The sequence below is a fragment of the Pyxicephalus adspersus genome, chromosome 9 (genome assembly GCF_032062135.1).
Source record: "Pyxicephalus adspersus chromosome 9, UCB_Pads_2.0, whole genome shotgun sequence".
Lineage (NCBI taxonomy): Eukaryota > Metazoa > Chordata > Amphibia > Anura > Pyxicephalidae > Pyxicephalus > Pyxicephalus adspersus.
Genome location: NC_092866.1, coordinates 49311667 through 49331990, shown reverse-complemented (window position 1 = coordinate 49331990; position 20324 = coordinate 49311667). Strand labels below are relative to the sequence as shown.

Below are 20324 nucleotides of genomic sequence, written 5' to 3'. Positions count from 1 at the left end.
GGGGGCATGCAAGCACGCAGGGGGAGCATTAATCGATGCTGACAACCATGCTAGAAAAAAGTGAGGCACAGCGTGCCCACCCCGCTACACCCCTGCTTTTATTCCAAATATACAAAGTTCAAAGTTGGGAATTTCCCATCATTTTCTGCCCTGATGACTTCTACAGTGCCCCCCCCCCCCCCTTTCCTCCATAGACATCAATACAAACCTGACATTTCCCCCCAATGTATTGTCCAATATGGTCCCATACCCCCTCTCGAAAAAATCATTACCATACCCTATATTAGTTGCCAGTATGACTTCCAAATAGTTCAACAGCTTGAATTTACTGTACTTTATATATGGATAGCTAAGAAGAGAATATGAAATAAAATCATAAGCATTGATAACTTTATCCTATTTATTTTCAAAAACCAAATTTAAAAAAATGACAAATATACAAACAGCTACAGCTATTTTACAATATACAGTAACTTTAATTCACCTGTTTTTTCAATATCTCTACCACATAACACAGACTTTCACTAATCTAGTGAGATATTTGCAGTTGTATTTGTGCAAAGCATGGAATCGGGGTACAGTGACGGAGAAAGCTACTCGCATGTCATCTGACACATCAAGTCCATTTCTCCACATTGATTTCAGATTTAATGTACCCAAGTATGATTTAATACATTGACCTCCTCAGTGGTAAGCCCGAGTGTGACCCGGGGTAAAAAAAACAGCTGAAAGCGGTAACTCCGAATCAAACTTGGGTAGCTAAAAAAATAAAGCCTTATCTGGTCCTATTGGCATCCTCCGGGATCCTCCAGTGTCTTGCCATCCTCTGGCAGCATCCTATTCCTCAAACTGTCCCCTGGTGCGTACAGCTGTCGCTAGGGGTGCGGCGGGAATTTCATATTATTTTGTATTGCATTCAATACAAAATAACTGTATTAAATGCAATACACTGGATTTCTATGTCTAAAAGCGGTACACAAAACCATGTCAAAGTTTATTACTCAATTTATTATTAAATGTAATTTTTCTAAATTTATTTAAATTATTATTTTGACATGATTTTGTGTTTCAAACTTTATTATACTATTATATTATACTGTAAAATAAATTTTCATGAAACACAATGTACCGCTTTTAGACATAGAAATCCAGACAGAAATGAACTGCCCATGAGGTAAAATAAAATAAATACCAGTACCCCGGGATCGAGTCGCATACCCCCAGCATTTGCTTCCCATACCCCCAGGGGTATGGATACCCCCCCGGTTAAAGCTTACCTAAGGTCAGAAATTTCACTTTACATAAAAGAGTGAACAAACCTGTTTTTTTTAAGTGCAACACCCTTTAAAAAAAAAAGCATGCAGCACCACCTGCTAATTCTCCATTGCCTAGGCGGTCGAAAATGAATGTGAGCTCAGAGCTTCCTGGGATTCTGGATGCGCAGAAAGAGCCTATTCGTGCAAAGAGAAAAATTGCGCATGCGTGGGATCGGCAAGTTTTATTTTATCCTACGTAATCTCGCGCCTGGGTCTGATGACGTAGGAAGAAGAACCTGGAAGAAAAGGCAAAGGTGGCGGGACCTGATGCAAGACACCCTCGGATAGATCAGACTGCAATGTGGAATTGGTAAGTCTTAATTTTTTTTTTTTGGCAGTTTAATTTCTCTTTAAGAACTCCTGCTCTACTAAAATCTCTTGAAATGTATCTGTAATCTGTTTGCAATGTATGTGTCCATTGTCAGATCTGATGTGTGATCCAATCGATACATTGATCATATTTATCCCAGGAGCTTATTTGTGTTTTGTGCCACTTTGTTGCATTTGTATTACTTTGTTGTATTTCTGCTACTTTGTAACATTTTATTGTGTGACCCCTGGATCTCCCCTGTGTGTTACTTCCCCCATTTTCTAGATTGTTAGCTCTTCGGGGCAGGATCTTCTCCTCCTCCTGTGTCACTCTCTGTATCTGTCTGTCACTTGTAACCCCTATTTAATGTACAGCACTGCGTTATATGTTGGTGCTATACAAATCCTGTGTTGTAATAATAATAATAATAATAATAATAATGTATGTGTCCATTGTCAGATCTGATGTGTGATCTAATCTATACAATGATCACATTTATCCCAGGAGCTTCTCTTGTGTTTTATGCCACTTTGTTGCATTTGTATTACTTTGTTGTATTTCTGCTACTTTGTAACATTTTAATGTGCGACCCCTGGACCTCCCCCTGTGTATTACTTCCCTCATTTCCTAGATTGTTAGCTCTTCGGGGAAGGGTCCTCTCCTCCTCCTGTGTCACTGTCTGTATTCCTCTGTCATTTGCAACCCCTATTTAATGTACATCGCTGTGTAATATGTTGGTGCTATATAAATTCTGTTTATTAATAATAATAATAATAAAAATAATGATAATAATAATAATGTATGTGTCCATTGTCAGATCAGATTTGTTTTCTAATCTATACAATGATCACATTTATCCCAGGAGCTGCTTTGTGTTTTCTCCCACTTTGCTGCATTTGTATTACTTTGTTGTATTTCTGCTACTTTGTAACATTTTGGTGTGTGACCCCTGGGTCTCCTGTGTGTGTTACTTCTCCCACCTCCTAGATTGTAAGCTCTTCGGGGCAGGGTCCTCCTCTTGTGTCACTGTCTGTATCTGTCTGTCACTTGCAACCGCTATTTAATGTACAGCTCTGCGTAATATGTTGGTGCTATATAAATCCTGTTTAACAATATTAACAATAATAATAATAATAATGTATGTGTCCATTGTCAGATCTGATTTGTTTTCTAATCTATACAATGATCACATTTAGCTGCTTTGTGTTTTCTCCCACTTTGCTGCATTTGTATTAGTTTGTTGTATTGCTGCTACTTTGTCTGATGTTGGTGTGTGACCCCTGGATCTCCCCTGAGCCCCCAGTGACCCCAGTGGCAGCCCTTCTCATTGCACTGTGTCTCTCCCAGATCGAGGCTGCTCTCATTCGCTCCCTCTCTCTCTCTTCCCAGCCAGTCGGGGGACCCTCAGGGTCGAAGGTTTCGCCCTGTCTGCGCAGACCCCGACCTTCCAGCACCCCCACCCACCCATGGAGCGGCAGTGACGGCAGCCCAGGGACACATCCAGCCTGGAGGTAATGATCAGCCCGGATTAGAGAGGGGATGTAAATCAGATGGAACACACAAAGCCTGTGGGTTAGAGGTGCCTTGTCATAGCAAGTACAAGGGCAGGGAAGGCTAACCCCCTCCTGCTGCAATGCATGCATTCCCTGCCCTCACTATCCTGCATGCTTCTTATTTCCTTTCCTTTATTTCCCCCAAAATATCTCATTAATTGAATAGCGACATGATCTGCCCTTTTCACTCCTCCTCCCCCCTCTTCTTCCTTCCTTCCTCTCTCTCTCTTTCCCCCTCTCCTCTTTCTCTATCCTTCTCCTTCCAGGTGAAAATCAGCCATCAGCAGGCTTTATCTGTATTTTTTTTTTTTGCAAGGTCTGGGGGGCATTGCAATGTCACATCAGGCCAAGAGAAGAAGGGAAAGGGTAGGGGAGCCATGCAAAAAGTGGATCATATTCCCAGTGAGATGTCTATTGTGATGGAGGCTGGGCGGTCATATACAAGACAGATCCCCCGCTTGCTCCACCACCTCTACAATACACAGAGGTATAGGCAATACCGGTCTATATTTCCTCCTTGGCCTTGCTAGGCGAGGGTTGGTATACCATAAACCAAAAAAAATATGTCATAAAAAATTGGGGGTATCTGTAACGTAAACCCTCCTGGAACTTTTTTGTAAAAAACATTGCAATCTCTAGTTGTAGAATGAGGGTAGGTGGGAGAGAGCGAGGGGTTAATAAGTCTTTGTAGAGATCACTGTTGGAAGGATAGGCAGGAGTAGCTTGAAATACATGGCACTGGCTTTGATCTCTTAACCCTTTGCTTGATTTTTGTAACCTTCCCCATGGCAAGTTTCTTAATGGCTCTCCTATAACTGGCTTTAAAAAAAAAATACTTCCTATATTTTAGGAGCTATGTTATGTGCCTATTCTTTTACCCCTGATGTTTCCAGGCTGGAGTAAATATTTTTTATTTTTAGGAGTCTTTGTTTTATGTTACAATATTTTCATTTATAAACAAAAATTATCAATAATAATAATATTTTTTTTTTTTAGGGTAGGATGCACTTTGTTTTATACGATTTATATTTTAGTCTATTTTATATGTTCGCCTTTTTATTCGCCAGCCCACGGAAATATTCCTCACCTGTCAGAGTGTCTGGGGCAGGGGAATAATATTAATATCTTTATTATAACCCTTTTGCCTTGTGTCTTTGCTTGGAGACGCAGCGTTCGCCTTGCGGTGCTGAGCCAACTGTGGTGCCCATGTCACAGCCTTTGGTCACTGATTGTAATCAATCAATCCTAGAATAAGGCAGAGGGGAGGGGGAGAGACTGGAGCGTGTCAGCTAGAGAAAGAGAGAGAAAGAAAGAGAGGAGTCAGAGGAGCCAGGGAGACAACTGAAGATCAGCCAGCAGGGAAATCTTATGCTTTCTACAGAGAAAACCATCAGCATCCAGATCACCATGGACTCAGATAGGTAGCCAGCATATCACACAACACTTCAATACTTAGCAAACTCCTAAACTGTTATACTGGTGCAGTTAGAGGAGAAAAAAAAAAAAACAAATTGACCCCGATGCTATTTCATAAAACCTGACTTTGCAATTTGCATGCATCTCCAAATAATGCATGGAGCGCTCTTTGTTGCAGGTGGTTCAAATATTCCTTTTTATATATTGAATATATTTGAATATAATATATATGCTATAGAAATGTCACAATGCTTGGTGTGTATTTTGACCTGTACAGTTCACAGGGTATAAGGTTTCCTTTTTTTTATTTTATCTTGGCTTGGTATCTTACAAATTGATGTTTGCTTTATTACAAGCTTAACTTATTGCTTTTTGACTTTTACTATTGTAGCAATTATAACTTGCATGTGCAGCTGAGTTGATATTCTAAGCCTTGAGGTCTGCAAGGTATTTTTGTTTCTCTGTACACTTTTTTTTTTTATATTGTATAGGATGTGCCGTGGCTTGCAGGTAGGTTGTGAATTAAACATGTTCCTTGAAATGTATACAAATCTGGTTATCATTGTTGCTTTCTGTTAAAATTCGGTAGTTGCTCGAGGTTACGCTTTGACTTTGGAAGCAAAGATTGTTGTTTCTTTTGGATAATGCCGGTTTACTTTGTACATGCATTATATTGGTTCATTTCTTGGATGGGTGAATCGTAGCGTGGAAGGCAAAGTCCCTGCCAAAAAATCTGCAGCTAGTGTTTCCCAGATCCACAATAAAAGTGCTGTACATATGATGTGGCACGTTTTGTTACTGCATTAATGGCTTCATGAACTTTCCAAAAAAATGCTCTGGAATTAATAACCGTTTGATTAAAACTCATGCCGTAAATGCTCGGTTATGAGATTGGCCAAACGCTATGCATTTCCTATTACCACACCTGGGTTATACTTCCCAAAATTCAACTTTATTATATTTTGTTGCACGGCATCTGATCCCCGAAAAAAAGTTCCTGCGTTCTGAAGCTGCCTTTTTCTCTTTTTTCATGGAACGCTGAATTTGATGTGATGTTTTCTCTGATTAATAAAATATATATACCCATATACAATATTCATAATGATCATTTATTAGCATTTCCTTGTACATAATGTATGTGTAGGAACCAGCAATGGGCTTTTTAACCTTGAAATGTTTTCTGTTAGTGGAAGTTTAATAGGTACTTTTTATAATCTCAAAAATATATTTTTTTAATTCGATTATAAGTAGTTTTCTGTCCTTAAAAACTCCTTGTCTGAGTACAACTTAAGCTTTGATCTTTGTATGACTTGTCGGAGTGCCACAATATTTTTCTTGCTACCAGAAATATTTTTAGGAATGTGTACAAAAGTTATTTTATATTTTCTAATATTATGTACAAATATTTATATTTCCTAATATTATGTACAATTATTAGTAACATTTCCTGGAATGTTCAGTTCTGTCTTTACATATGTGCAATCCGTTCTGAAGCACCCCAGATTGTTCTAGTATGGAAGTATGTATGTAGTTTAAATTTCACTCCAAAAATACCATAATTAGGATATAATGAGCAAAATATCCTTTTTTGTGTTTGCTTTATATGTTGGTGTTTATACTACAGCTTTTGAATGGATGAAATCCCTTTACGTTGTGTAATAGCAACATGTTCCATAGCATTCTATAAATTACATATCCACTGCCATCAATTGCTGCATGACTAGAGCTTAAAAGTGAACTTTTAAGAGAAGTCTCAGGTTGTAGTCGTTTAGGTTGAAGCCAACTGACCTGTCGGTATGAAAGGAAACTGGAAAGAGCAATGGGGAAACCAGAGCACATGTACTCATGACCCAGCGCTGTAGTATCAGAGAGCTAACAATAGTGAAATAATGTCTATAGAAAAATATTATGATAATATTGTATAGTAGTTTAGTATAATACAAGCATTTTTTATGTGTGGTTATTAAGTCAGGGACTAAATGCGGCCTTGAATTTGGCTGCTTTTTTATAAAAATAATTTTTGGGGACAGCTATGTGGTTTTAGACACATGGAGAGAGTATTTAGTAAATGTAAGAAGAAAAGAATATGTATGTGTAAAAATAAATATTAATAATAAACAGGATTTATATAGCACCAACATATTACGCAGTGCTGTACATAAAATAGGTTACAAATAACAGACGAATACAGACAGTGACACCTGCTCCGAAGAGCTTACAATCTAGGAATAAAATTATTCTATACAGTCCTAATGCAGGAATCTACAGTTTCAATACCAGGGACAAAAAGTTTAGGCATGAGTTATTTCCACATTACATATTGCTAGCATGGTATGCTATCCCTTAACTATACTCGAACATTTTCACCAGTCCCGGTTACCCAAAGGCACACTCACTAGGGTTGGTTATGGGTACGACTAACCCCCCAGTAAGGAAATCTGAGCACCTGCAGGAATCCCACACAGCACAGGGAGTTTGAACAAACTAGGTGGGATTTAATCCCAGGGCTCAAAGCTGTAAGGCAATCACTTAGTGATTTTATAATGTTATAACTTTAATGGCAATATATCCATATTTCACTTTTTGTATACTAAGTTTTCCCAGCTCTTCTTCATGGTTAATGCTCTCTGTACATTGCAGTTTTACTTCTTCCTTTTTTTTTTTTTTTTTTTTTAGCTTCTGCTTTTTAAGTTTGCCAGTGTGTTTTCATACAAACCTGCAGCATCTCCATGTTCTGCTAGGTAATGTTTTTTCTCTGCTGTATTTACTTCGCAGGATGGCATAATTATGCAATTTCACACCGCAGCAAGAAACTTTGGGTTTAGAAATTAGCATAGCCGTAGGCGAGGTTACATGGAAAGCAGGTGTTGCCTTATGTAAAACAACAATTGGGAGGCAAATTAAGAAGACAGCTGCAGATGGTTTAAGAAAGCGTTTTTTTATGTATTTTGTAAAAAGTTGCATGATTTTATATCTGTAAACAAAAATCAAGGTAAATATTTGATGGGTTTTTTAGGAAATGCAGTTTTATTCTTGTTTTTATGCTGAATAATCAGCTTGAAGCCCAGGTAAAAACTTGGTGTAATATAGAATAGACTAACGCTTATTCAAATCTAGAATTAAATAGCGAAAAGATTTGAATTAAAGAATCATTCCACTACAAACCGATATTCATTTTGTGTGTGCCTTACATTTAAAGTTGTAATTTTATTTGCTATTTATGTTGTTTTTGGTTCTTCTTACTCGTCAAATAAGTGTTAAAGTAAAGATTAAAAGCTTCCTATCTTCATTGCATACCTTATTTTGGACCCAGTGACCCCATTGCTAGGTCTTGGTGTCTCGATGTGTTGCAGGGAGATCATGACTGGGTCCTGTACTTAGCAGCCTTTAAACAGAACATTGTAGGAACGTCTACATGTGATTCTGAGCTTCCATGGTAAAAAGTATTGCAATCTAATTAATGAAATGGATGAGAGAGTAAGGCTGGGGAGAAAAGGGCTAGATGATGCAGCTGGGATATTGAGTGAGAGTCATCTGACATGGTATAGGTTCCGATGCACCCTATGAGTAGCTCACAGTGTCCTGTGTAATCAGAGTATGCAATTTCGGTCCAGAAGAGCTGTCCAGCTGGAAAGGTCAAAAGTCAGCTTTGAACCACCTGAGATTTTTTTATATCTCCTGGGGACATTGTTGGTGACAGCTCTGCTTTGGGATCCCAGGTTTGCACACCTGTGGTGGCTGTTGAATAGGAGTCTGCAGAAAACCATGGAACGTTAAGGTCAGATAAAGAAGTATTCAGTATCTCATTACTTAGTCTTCTATTGTGACAGTGTGCAACCAAAGATCTGAAAAGTAGTTTATTAATATATATTATTTAAGTCATTTTCAGGCCTAAAATACACATTTTAACAGTGTTGGAGGATGTTTCTGTATGAACCATTGGGTTCCTCCCACAACTGTATACATAGCTTGTGCAGGCAGTGATCATTGGGTTTAGATAAATATGCATAAGAGCTGATGAAGTTGTGTTAATTTTATTTAAGGGGAGAAGAAGGACAATTATTTCTATGCAAGTACAGATTTTTTTAAGGGCCCCCTTAGCACTTGTTTAGACCTGCCTTTGAGTCGAGTAATCCAGCGTGGTGCCTGGCATGCGGCATCATGCTAGTTGGTTACTTGCACCTCATTGCTGGTTTTTAAAGAACCAGAATCTGTACATTGGACAGCTGGCGTGAGTAAGCAGTTCAGTCCCGATTCAAATGTAACGTCTTTCCTGAGATGGCTGTTCACTTGGGAAGCCGTAACATCACCGCAACCTCATGGCCAGTCTGAGCATAGCCTAATGCACAAATATCCTAGGTATAAACCTACCTGTGATGGTGTTAATAAGTTTGCTAGTTTGTATTTTGTGTCTAGTCTGTTGGCAAAGGAATACATGGGTTACCATAACATAATGCATAATAACCATGCATGTGGAGGGACCCTTCATCTTTTATGGTGAAGGTGTTAACAAGCTTGTGCAGGTTCAGTTTGTTTACTTGTGGAGCTGGATTTGAGCAGTTCTAAAGACACCTGATTCCTCCCATTAGCTGAAAATGTTGTGTACCCCTCTAATGGGAAAGCAAGGGGCACGAGTCAGTGGTGTCTGGAGCATCCATTACTTGATCTCCTGTAGGGGTAATGTACTTGCTCAGCAGCTATCCAATTTTGACTATGCTGAACAGGGTAGAAGCCAGTTAAACACAGCCTGTGCCTGATTAATTTAGACCAGGGGTGTCAAACTTTGGCCCGGGGGGCCAAATCTGCCCCCCTGCAGTTCATATTTAGGATTCCCCTGGCCCCCAAAGAAATCGTAAATATGTACTGCAGCTGGCCTGCCACTGCATTGAAATAGCGCCGCTACTACAATTCCCAACATCACTCGCGTCTATAGAGCAGCAGGCTCCCCGCCTATGCGAGGCCCCGCATTGGGACTGTTTTATAGACACAAATAATGCTGGAAATTTTAGTAGCGGTGCTATTTCAAAGAGGAGGGAGTTTCAGCGGTGGGCCACTCATAGGATTTAGCTGCGCATTTCCAGCACTCCCCCTCAGCTGCACTTTTCTTTGCTACTCTCCAAGGCATGGACTTGAATGGTTGGATTTTCTTAGAAGAATTCTGTTAATATTATTGTTGGCCTGTGCAAAAAGGTTACCACTGAAGTTTAACTCAGAAGGCTACAAATAGAGAAAGAGGGTTTAAGATTTTTTCTTAAATAAAATAAAAAAAACATTCTTATGCCTCTTTCTCTATTATAAGCGTGTTCCAGATTGAATGTGAAGCAAAGCATCTTTGTTTTGGTATGAAAAGGGTTTATATCTAATGAGAAGAAAACATTTCCTCAATTTTTTTTAATAAATTTCAAGGTTGACCTATGACATTGTCTAAGTTTTTAATTTTGGCCCTCTGTGTATTTGAGTTTGACACCCCTGTAATATCTCTCTCTTAATAAGAACCAAACATGCACTATGTTATTACATAGGGTACCTGTCAGCCCTTATGGTAGGAACTGTGTTAAAACAACAATAAAATCATCATTCATTTAAAAAATATAAACTACCCCACAAAAATGTTTTAAAAGCACCCTGCACTCTTACTTACATGCACACATGAACACTTTACTCCTGACCCCTGCACTCTGTACTATACGGGCTGCTGACCCCTGTGCTCTGTACCGTATGCGCCCCCCCTGTGCTCTGTACTGTATCCGCCCCCCCGTGCTCTGTACCGTATGTGCTCTGTACCGTATGCGCCCCCCTGCGCTCTGTACCATATGCGCCCCCCCTGCGCTCTGTACCGTATGCGCCCCCCCTGCGCTCTGTACCGTATGCGCCCCCCCTGTGCTCTGTACTGTATCCGCCCCCCCCCCTGTGCTCTGTACCATATGAGCTGCCGACCCCCCTGCCCTCTGTGTGTCATGCATTTCAGACACCCGGGCTCCATACACATTAGGCTTACTCTTGAATGCTGCAGTAAGCTAAACTCTAACATACACCATTCCGTGGATACCGTGCCGCCAAACAACTCATTGTCTTACAAATAACCACTGACTGGAGACCTAATAAAAAATTCAATGTAATAATTATATTATTAAAAAAGTTATTTTAGAAAAGTACGGCAGTATACCTTGTTGAAAAAAATAATTCTGTATGTGCAGTACAGAACATACCCTGGCCTTCTCCGGTTTTCCATACTTTTTGTTTCCATAGACAGGGCACTGGTTTTTGTATGTATTACATAATGCCCTTTATATATTCAGTAATATTTGTTAAGGTCTTAGAAGGAAGTTGTGCAGCTTGTGGTGGTGGTACCGGATGTCCCAGCATGTCTTGCTCGCTGTTCTCCATGGCTAATCTACAGACTTCAGTGCTGTGGCTGGAATTCTGAGCAGCAATGCTGGAGCTTGTCTGTATTGGTCATCATATATATAATTTTTTCCTAAATAGTGTTGAAGATTTTCCAAGTAAGTGATTCTGCCTACAATATGGATGAAATCCCAGCCTTGTTTGTACTGGCACCACTCCAAAAGAAAAATTTACAGCACTCAGTACCGAAGTCTGATATATTTTTTTAATGGTGACTTTTACAGAAGAACATTTGGCTGTTTGTATATAAAGACTTCATGTATGGAAGCCTGCTCAGTATGATAAGACTGCTGCTTGTTTTCAGTAACTGTTCTGTGTATTGGATAGCCAATATGAACAAAAATAGAGAAGGAAAATTTGGGGGTTTGTTGTCAAAAAAGCTTATATTGTACTGAATGAATTTGATTGTGTATTGGATAAGTAATGTCTCAGATTGGTCATCATTCACACGGTTACATTATCATTGTCTTTCAAAGTGACAGGAGGTGTAAGAAATCAAAGGGCTACTGTCCATTGGTAACACACAGATTTCATTATTTTCAACTCCACGTACAGTGAAAGCAGAGGTGTGTTATAAGGGTTCCTAAGGGGTGGCGAGTGTTTCCCAGATATAAAATCATTTGGCAGTTTTGGTATATACAAGTGATCGTAAATGGATCCTTATGATCGACTAGAAGCGTACAATCCACTTGTATGATTATTGATCCAAAATACAATCAGTTTCATAAAATACCGAATTGAAATATTGATTATAATACAATGGTTTTCACGTCATCATGACAGTTAGCAAATCTTAAAAAAAATAAAATTGCTAAATCTATTTTTGATTGAGATTTTGCCCAAACATTGATCACAAATATAGTAAATGGAATTTTACATTGATTTTAAATTGATTCAACATGGTCTTACTTTTATTTCATTTGATATTAGCAAATTCAGGGCCACCTTACCCTCCCTATGGTAGAGATAAGGGACATTGTACAGATTTTAGTTTTGTGTGCCCAGACTTTTATGTCCTATTGCATCTCATTTGTTTTTTTCTCTTTTCCTTTTTTCTTTTACAATGGTCATTTGCCAAAGATAGGTAGAATCTATTTGAGCTGGGACCATTTTTTTAGGGGCCTACATTAAAAAAATAGACCTTGGGGCCACTTCCCTGATATCCTGTCCCATGCACAGCCAATACCCACTTTTACCCAAAGCTTTGATCAGGGTAGCCAACCTTCTCCAAAGAATCTAACTAACCACACATTGGGGATTAAACTAGCTGTAGTTCTATTATTTAAAACTGTAAAATAAACACATCTTGTATATAACCTCATCAATAAATAATACATACAAGCAACAATAAATAAGAAAACATAACTTATTAATCCTTTAAAACTTCAGATCCTAGAGGGTGGTTTAAGCATCCAACATAAGGCCTAAGAATCCACAATAAAATGGATTTTTTTTTATATCCGTTTTTTGCAGACCCACCACACATCAATGCCACCTTCTCATTACCATTTAACCTTAAACTGAGGATCTCAAATCAGAGATGGGCCCCTCACCATTATTTAACTTCAACAAGACCACTGCCACCCAGAACCATCTTCTGGTGTTTCTTCTCCTTCCGCACTCTCTATCCCTATTCTGAACCCCCACACCAATCAACTCTTTCTGACCTTTCCATAACCCTGGACACTTTATTTAGCTCTTCCTCCTATACGACTCCTTCATGTACCATTTTGCTTCTTGTTTGGTTCCAGGTCTATCTATCTTGACCTAAGATCACAAATAAAACATAATGTTGTTTATTAGTCCTTCGATCCTGTTTTTGCATTTGTTTTCATCTTGTGATCCTAACAGTAACACTTTCTTATCCTATGGTAGCAATATAAGTATCTATCTGTACAGGGGCTATTATTATGTCAAGATATCCGTATAGTGTATTGGGTGGATTTATTTATTTTTTTTGCCATTTGCTTTTTAAATAGAGAATACAATATCCAAGAATCATCCGTATCTAATAGGTTCCTTAGCACAGCAGATTTTCGGTAGACCTCAATGGTACAATGTGAAATAAATTTTGACTTTTGACTGTTGTCTTTGACCTATTCTATTTGAGCTTGGTTCACGTTACAAATAAGGCAGCTTTTGCATTAAAACTGCCATGAATTATAGGGCAGCATGGTGGCTCGATGGTTAGCACTCTGGCTTTGCAGTGCTGTGTCTCAAGTTCGAATCTTGGCCAGCACACTATCTGCATGGAGTTTGCATGTGTTACCTCCGAGTACTCTTATTTCCTTCCACATTCCAAAAAAACATGCAGTTAGTTTATTTGCCTTCACCCCAGAAATTGACCTTGGACTGTGGTAGGGACATATGATTATGATAGGGACTGTGAGCCCTTTTGAGGGACAGCTAGTGACATGAGTATGGACGTTTGCAAATACAGCTGCCATCAAATCCTAAGAAAACAATCAGAACTAAGCCTTATATAAGCTTTTCTATAGTTCACTACTGTCCTCATTTAACCTATTTCAGCAGAATACATCTTTATATTCTGGTTATACAGTCATCGGCAATTGCCGCTTCTAGTTAGCTATTTTCTCAGCGTTGCCTTTCTGTAGGCAGCAAAAACCTTCCTTCCAAGAATGCTTGTTTGACTGAGTTGTTAACGTCCATGTGCCTCTACCCCAGCATTAGATAGCATATGGGCACACGCCTCGTCTAGGGGTTGTAAAATAATAAAGTGATTGGCCAGTGTTTTACCATCTGTCCCAGAATGGGCATTTGTTGAAAATTAACCATTAGACAATACACGCAGCCTCTGGTTTTGATAAATGACAGCGCTGATCTGTTTTTGCAGCGTGTGCTTGTATTGGTGAAATGATTTATTAGAATTTTAACTACAAGGCATCAAGTCTAATGTAATACAAAATACACAAGGAATTAAAGTTGTCTTAAATGACCGGTAACGCCTTGCAAGTGGGGCATCTCGGGTCAGGAGGCCATCCTTCCATAACAAAGAATATGATTGATATATTTATACGCAGTTTTGTACAAAGAATACCTTGTGATGTTAAGGTAATTTTTAGCTCTTATAACAGTGTTTTTCAACCTTTTTAACATGGGGGAACACTTGACCTAACTTTTAGGTCTTCAGGGAACCCCTGCTATAATTACTCCATCCACCGCTCACAGTATATTAGTTTGGTGGTCAGTGGGAAGAATGCTTGGTACATTGCTGACCAGTGGGAAGGCTGTCACCCAGAAGATTATTAGTGTCCGGTAAACTGACCTGAGAGTCACAAACTGCTTCTTGTTGAAGGAACTCCAACAGCCTGTGAAAGAACCCTGGTTGAAAAAACCTAAAAAAGAAACACAATGTTTACAGACAAATAAAATACATACTTATCTTTTTATTAATTCCATCAATCTCTTCTGTTCTTCAGAAGTTTTTTTACACTACGCTGCAATCCATACTTCCTACTCTTTCTTACAGTGGGAAATGTTCCCATCCCTGACAACTTTTAGCCAATGGGAATGCTCCCCACTGTGCACCTTAACAGCCATTGCAAACCTTGAGCCCTGTTGGTAAGGTAGGCATTCCCATTGGCTTATGTTTGTCAGAAATGGGAATGTCCCCCATGGCTTTACTCCCCACCGTGCATTGTGACGGCCAGGACCCCCCTATACTAATCTAGCAGCTTCCATTGCCCTGGGTTCTTCAACGTTCACAGTGCCCGCACAAAGGAGGGAAAGTGATTTTTTTTCTAACTTTTGAGGGGAAAAAAAAATATTTTTTGCTGCACATTTTCTCTGCTTTAACATAAAGTCTTTGGTTCAGACACTTCCTATTTCTAGGTGACAACCTATGCTCCTGTGTTGTTCCCCCGCTGAATGTAAACCTGCTGAACAAATTGTACAAATGTGGTTTAATATAGTCCTAGGAAGAAGGTCCAGTGCAATAATGTGAAACTGATGCTGGAGCAAGTGAATGTAGATAAAGAATTGGCTGGAGGAGATCCATAGCACTGAAATGCAAGCAAAGGTTAAAATAGTATTTTATGAAAAACAAAAAGTGTTGCTGACACTTATTTGTGACACATCCAACCAGCCAGTGCTTGTTAGACTTTTTTGACACATGTCAGCAGCTTAGCTATGTTAACCATTCCTCCGAAATCGGAGATAATCAACACCAGATGATTCTGAAACTATTCCCAATCCCTGCTTGACACCTTCCCGTCATCTGAAACAAACTCGGGAAGGGTTTAATTGACTTGTATTACATGGTCTCAGTAAGTACCGTCTGCTAGACATTGCTGGCAGTGTCTGAACCAAAGCCCAATACAACAAATGATTGTCTTACGTGTGAATATGATCAATATTTACCAGACTAAGCATTTGGGTGCCCATTAAATGGTATTTTAAATGTTTTCCAAAATGCTTACCAACCGTCTACAGTAAATAATTGTGTGACCAGGCACTGGAGTCCTAAAGGAACATTTTTTTTTTTCTCTCTGTACAATCTGTGCTTATTAAAGGGTTTTACAATCTATAATAATGACAAGGAAAAACAAAGAGATGACGCACTTGTAAAAAATACAAATGTGTGGTTACTTGGCTACCAAACGCATCAATACAAATATATATCCTCAGATTTTTTAACTATATCTTAAAAGAACATAATTGCAGCCTGAGATTGTTTCAAGTGTGCTTGTGTGTGTATGAATGTATGTGTATATATTTCTGTCCACACATCAAATCATGAAAAACACAAAACGTTGCTGTACCAAAAGCAGTTTATTGCTTCAAAAACATATTTATCCTGGCAAAAGAAGTTCAGCAATGTTTTATACCCAAATAATGAGGTAAGCTGACTACCTTAATATACTCAATGACCAGGTTTTTCCATCAATAGAATGTTTTCTTCGCTGATGATATCATTTTCACACATTGATTGGCCACCAAAGAATCCAAACCTTAACCCCATTGGGAATCTTTGGGCTGTGCTGGAGAAGGCTTTACGAAGAGATCTAACTGCCCCATCATCATTACATGATCTTGGCAAATAATTATTGTAACTCTGGAGAGAAATAATTTTATCTAAATACTGTGAATAATGTGTGCCCTAAATCTTACTATTATTACGGAGCCCTGGTTGAGAATAACTGCTGTAGACGATTACAGCATTTAGCTTCATGTATTAAAAGTGGTGGGGGGAGAGACCTATAGTCCTAGAAAGAAACCAGTCCTAGTTTTAGATTTCTCCAACCGCAACTTAAGAAATTACCACCATAGTCTTTTGATACGGTCTCGCCCTGTCTGATATGGTCTCGCCCTGTTGGGAGTCACCCCATCCAAGCCTGGTCGATCAAAAAAACAAAGATTTAAAAACCCAGAAGAAAATCAGATAACAAATGGAGAACTCTACTGTAACTTCAAACCTTAATTCCAAACAACACTAATATACAATTATTTTTAATAATTTTTATTATTAAAAAAAAATAGTAAAGTAGTTTTTATGAATGCAGTTATTGACCTCTCCTGTACAATAGATTGCTAGATAAAAGGGCAACACCACGGGCTAATCCAGTATACCTCATGGCTTTGTGATGACAAAGAACATGTGGGCAGGTATGGGAGGGGAGAATTTATATTATATTTATTTTATATATTTTTTTTAACTTTTTTGGGCTCCCACACATCATAATTGCTTAAACAACCATGTCAGATGTTTTCTACATTTTTGTGTGTTCTTCAGTTGTGATACGACTGAGCCCTGGATAGGGGCTGTGGAGCAATCTCCCATACCCATTCCCCCAGTCCTATTGCTGCAGCAGCATATTATAGTACTTTGCTGCTATACTCTTTTTGGACCTGTAGATTTTTATGTGCCATTGGATTTTTGCTACCCAAGGATAATTCTATCTGAAACAATAATAATTATACCCACAAATGTTCACTTTGTCTACTTCTAACCCTATTCCCTTTTGCAAACCCTGTTCCACCACGGCTAATCCCTGCCTCATGCCTCCATTCATTGACAGATGTCTGTATTTTGCATTGTTCTGCTGTTCTCTTTTTTTTTTTTTTTTTTTAAACATGTCTGATGTGCCAATAAATTGTCCGAATTCTCAGCTTGAAATGGGCCTCAGATAATCTTTATGGTGGAATGAGCTGGGACTGGTGCTGTGTGCCCCGTATGCCTTATCACTTTTCTGCATGGCAAGCTTTAATAGATATCCACCGCTTTTTGGATATACAGTAAGTGCTTGTGTAGTCTGGGTAGGTGACACCTATTGCTAAGGAGGAAAATTGAGTTTTTGATTTCAAAGATTTAAACCCTGGTACAAATTTTTGTAAAGCAAATTCTTGGATTATTTAATTTAATTTTGGGTTTGGGTTTATAGCCAATGCCTGTGTTATGTTGAATTTGTCTTGGACATTTGGTTTATTGTTGATATCCAGTCCTATATAGACCTTAAACTTTACTTTGTTCCATGTGTATGCTACATTCAAATCACAACTACCAATGTGCTTCTGTCAACTATAAACCAAACGTTCAAACCCACAGATAGCTGATCACATGTTCAACATCAGAGCAATGGCAAATCTAAACAGAAAAAAGATGGCGCTCCCCATCATAGGGCAGAGGACTTTAACTCCTCAATCACTTGGAAATGTTTTCTGCTTCAGAGTTTGCTCTCCCTATTTTCCCTCCCCCACCTTTTCCTTTTTGTCATTCTTCCCTCAATTATTCTGTTGCTTTCACCATTTCCTCTCTCAATTTGTTTCTATTTTCACTTTCTATTCTATTTTTTTGCTTCCTTTATCTCTTTCACTTTCTTCCTCTTTATCCTCCTTGTTTCTTATCTTTCTCCCTTTTTTCCTTATTGTCTTTCTGCACATATCTTTCTCTCTCTTACTCCATCCTCTCTTTCTTCCTCTTTCCTGGCACTTACCTCCTTCACTCTTTTTTCAATTCTTTTTGCTCCTCTGTCTGTCTGTCTGTCTGTCTGTCTGTCTGTCTGTCTGTCTGTCTCTGTCTCTCTCTCTCTCTTTCTTTCTCTCCGTCTGTCTGTGTCTCTCTCGCTCTGTCTCTCTGTCTCTGTGTCTCTCTCTGTCTCTCTCTCTCTCCCCCACCCCACAAAAATACCCCATTGTAAATCTTTCCCCCCACTGATTGGCTTTCATCATATTTCTTACTGTTTCCTTTTTTTATGCTGTGGTTTGTTTTTACTTTAGACCGTGCTTGTCATTTCCTACGCTAAACAATAGTCATGCTGGTGAAATGCCTCCTAAAGTGGAGCTGCAATCAGTGTTGTGCCCTCTACATTGCTTTCCATTTTATTAGAATATTTGACAAGAGATTACGAGGAGGCCGTGGTATTTTAATGCTTGATCTTGAGTAATCCTGCCATATAAAACAGTACCCTTTTAATCTTTGTGAACAGAGTCAACAAACACGGTTTTGATGTAAGAGCATTCCAAGATTCCAACATACCTTTAAAAGTCATGAGTATGCTAATTATAAATGTTTGGACTAATTAAAAAAGTGAGCCCACTAAACACCAATATTTAGCTTTGCGTGGACACCGATTAGACTAATCGACCATTATTTTACTTCCATTTCCTGCTGTAAAGTTCCTAAGCTTGTGTTCCCCTTCTATAAAGCTCCATTCTATGAAGTATAAAACATATGTTGGGGAAGAATGCCAAACATAAATATGCAGCACACCTTTGCAAGACATGTACATTTACCTGGTAATTATTGTTGACCAGCATTTGATGTGGACGAACTGATAAAATTATGTTGTGTGTGTGGTCACTACTCCTCACTGTGTCTTAGCTGTCATTATTAAAGGTTTGCACATGAAGCCACAAGTTGGTTCCAGAATACTCTGTAAAAGAAGTCTAGCCAAAGCCCATTATATATATGACAAAAAGAAAAAAGTACTGCTATTCTTAACTTCATTCAAAGGTGACCCCACAGTATTTCTTCCACCATTAAATGTCTCTGTCTTCTGGGTTAAATGACTCCCAGTGTTGTTCAACCCATTTTTTCTGGGTCTGAGCTGTCATGAACATTTCCCAATCTGTGATTGGGCGTATGGATTCTTTGCTTCTTTCTCCTTGGGTATGAACACTGCTGTACAGGAACTGTAAGATACTAGAATCAAATCCAATGCAGACACATACAATGCTGAATATGATTTACCAATGATTATAAATCATTATCTTATAAAGAAGGGGCAGGCATAATCAACAAACGAAAATCCCAATTTTGCCACCATCTAATTTGCATATTGGCGTTCTCAGCTTTAGAATCTGACACACATTTCTATTTGGTTTGCCAATCTACTTTTAGATACCGGAAGAAAAAAAACAAAGTTATTTGGCATAGTAGATGACTCATAAACCAGTGGCAATCTGTTGTTGGGGGGAAAAATATTCTGACCCCTTTAAGATGTATTGGAACCACCAACAATAATACATTCTTGCAGCCTTTTCCTCATTCTCGGCAAACAGCATGGTAAAAGCACCCCCTGCTCCGTTACCGCTTCAGCTTTGCCAAAAATCAATATTTCATGCATACAAACGCTCGCTCATTTTGCCTTCTCCCGAGTCGTTCATCGTGATTGCGGTACGTGGAGGCACTGGCATCAATACATAACATTTTTTTTTTGGATAAGATTTATTGTAGGAAATTTCCCAAGGTATTTTCTGTCACTTTTATTAAAGTCAGCTGTCACCTCTATCCAGTGGCAGCCATGTTGTCATCCCACAGCGATATTTAATAGGGTTTTGCTCTTTAACACCCAAATTATTAAATGCTACAAGCTTATCCTGGGAGAAATACTTGGGGTCTTCTGAAAAATCGTTGTCAGGCTGTCATGCTGATCATCTGTCTTCATTTGGGGTCACTGATGCAGAATGAACATACTAATCAAGAGTTGTGACTGTATTAGTTTTGGATTTCATTTGTTATATTTTTTTCAAAAATCCCTAGAAATACTCTTATTGTGTATCCCCCTACTTTACATTCACCCCATTTCCTGCTTGGTAAAAGGTTTGCTGCAAGAATAAGAAGTGAGGGTAAATCTCGCTAACCGAGAACCAGATAACAGCAAAACCTCATATGTTCTAAACTTTTTTTTTTAACCAACAATTAAATTTATCCTTTAAATACAAAAAAAAAATAAGTTTAGGTGTAGATATACTGTAGCTGTTTTTCTTTTTGCCTTTTTTTTACATTCTGCTTTTCCTTGCTCTTTCTGTTCTTCCTTTGCTCTTGTTATTTCTTTTTTTGCTCCCTCCTTCTTTCGTTCTCTT

The 20324-nt window shown here is 38.7% G+C and overlaps 1 protein-coding gene across 2 annotated transcripts in view; it reads left to right on the top strand.

The window, feature by feature from the left end:
- Positions 1 to 2969: 2969 nt before the first annotated feature.
- The window catches only part of MPPED2 (metallophosphoesterase domain containing 2), a 72330-nt gene continuing 54975 nt past the window's right edge, over positions 2970 to 20324 (top strand). The window contains exon 1 of one of the 2 annotated variants that reach the window (XM_072421854.1): positions 2970 to 3137. The gene's annotated coding sequence lies outside the window, so the exon portion shown is untranslated. Of the gene's footprint in view, positions 3138 to 4474; positions 4601 to 20324 lie in introns of those variants that run through there. The other variant, XM_072421855.1, reaches the window with a different exon arrangement.